The sequence below is a fragment of the Propithecus coquereli genome, unplaced genomic scaffold (genome assembly GCF_000956105.1).
Source record: "Propithecus coquereli isolate 6110/MARCELLA unplaced genomic scaffold, Pcoq_1.0 Scaffold186, whole genome shotgun sequence".
Lineage (NCBI taxonomy): Eukaryota > Metazoa > Chordata > Mammalia > Primates > Indriidae > Propithecus > Propithecus coquereli.
In genome coordinates, this window is record NW_012143412.1 from 2920853 (window position 1) to 2923045 (window position 2193).

At 39.6% G+C, this 2193-nt stretch overlaps 1 pseudogene; it reads right to left on the bottom strand.

Annotated features, from left to right (window-relative positions):
- Positions 1-265: 265 nt before the first annotated feature.
- LOC105809015 lies at positions 266-1119 on the bottom strand (annotated as a pseudogene).
- Positions 1120-2193: the final 1074 nt, after the last annotated feature.

The following is a 2193-nucleotide window of genomic DNA, read 5'->3' on the forward strand; positions in this document are numbered from 1 at the left end:
TTTTCCTCTGAGCATTTTTTTAGTTAAGATTTCATAAATGTAATGTTTTTAATTTTGTTATTTTCTAGATATTCTGAAATTTGATTTTGATTTCTTATTTGATTAATAGTTGTTACAAGAGTTCTTGTGTCATTTTAATTTCTAATATTAGAGCTTTACCTTCTAGCTTTTATATGTTACCTTTTTTTTTTTTTTTTTTAGAAACTGATGTCTATTTTCTACCAACCTTATTTCCATCTTGCTTAAGGGCCTGTAGAAGAACAGCTTAAGACCACTCCATGGTTGTTCCTACCACTTCAGTGGCCTGAGCAGTAGAAACTGCAGATCAGTATTCTGTGGCAGGCTGAGTACTCCAGTTGTCAGTGGGGAACTGCTGACACAGAGGGTACCTGCACACCTTCAGACCGATCTGTGACCTCAGGTTGAGTAGCAGTGAACTCTCGAGCTGGGACACTCCAGTCACCCTGAAATTCCTCCTTGGTCACAGCCTTTTCAGTGGCAGTATGTTCTTCCTTTTCAATCGCTTCAGGATCTCTGCAGAAACAGAGATCAGGCATGACCTCCCATGGGTGTTCACAGGAGATGGTGCCACACATGCACAGAACTTTCATGTCAGACCCACTGAGTGAGCTCCCTTGTTGCGTGGGACAGCAATGTCCACGTAATGCAGAGGAGAATCTGTGTTACACAGAGCAATGGCGGGCAGTTTAACATAAGACGCCTCTGTGAGAGGCTGGTGGTCATCCCTGGGATCAGTAACCACCAGAAGACTCGGCTCCTAGAAGGCTGCCTGGAACTGGTTAGTGAAGGTTCCAGGAATGAAGCAACCAGCAGTAGGAGTGGCTCCAGTGGCAGCAGCAAACTTCAGCACAGCCCACTGGTCAGTATTCCTGAAGCATAGGATACTGATGTCAGCAGGGTTTTCAACAGCAACAATGACATGAGCTACCAGCAGAAGCTTTTCCCAGGTCCTCTTCAGATTTTTTATTTAGATGCCATCACTTTTCCTTTTGGAGACGCACTGTTCCATTTGGAAGTACCACCTAAGTGGCTTTCTGCTGCAAAGAATTTGAAGACATCCTTCTCCTTCATTTGTAGGACATCAAGATCTCCAAACATCATGAAAGTTTCCCTTTAAGTTACAACAGGAATCCAGAACAACGCCATACAAACCTTTCTCTGGGTAGCACGGAAAGGCCATATTTTACTTTTAATCACCCTAAGCTCAGATAATATCATCAATCGATGTTTTTAATATTTCATGAGATTGTGACAAGATATATTCTATTTTCAAGTATTGCGTTGGATATAATGGACATACAGTCACATGTTACAGATTTTTATCATCTAATATTGGAAAAGCTGTTTTGAGTGAGTGGTTTTATTCCTTTAGCACAGTGGTTCTTAACTGGGGGTAATTTTGTCTGACCCTTCCCCTGGGGACATTTGGCATTTTCTGGAGATAGTTTTGTTTGTTACAACTAGGGTAGGGGAAGTAGAGGTGGCATTAGCACCTAATAGGTAGAGGGCGGGGATGCTGCTAAACATCCTACAATGCACAGGACAACTCCCCACAACAAAGAATTTTCTGGCCCCACATGTCAATAATGCTGAGGTTCAGAATCCCTGGTAACAACAGGAGTCTTTCTTGATAGATGTTAAAATGTACTGGTTCCTAATGCCATAATTTCAGCTCATTGCATATAACTGAAAACTAATCCAATAAAGCTCATTTCTATGGCACTTAAGTAAACAGCCAATCCTTTATAATTCATCTTCTTTTTAATGCATTTTATCTTTTCTCAGATTGTTAAACTGAAAACAAGTTTCATGCTTTTAGTATTTGAGTATAAAACACACAGACAAATGGGACTCCCAATGAAAATTAGTTCATGCAGGAAACAGAAATTATAAATTATAAATTATTTTCCCAGAGTAAGTCAAGAGAAAATTGCTCTGATAAATAACAGACAGCTATTAGAAGATGGAAGCAAACTGAGAGAGTAGATTAAACTGGTAATCTACTTTCCTGTCCACCCCAAATTTCTTAAAATAACTATACAAGAAGCCAATTAAAAAGACCAAATTCATACCACCTCTAACATAAAGAAAGGGCACTATCAGTGAATCCAAAATCCTTAAGGACACAAAGCAGAAGAAATTAGATTGACAAAGCAATAAGAGTAGACAAAA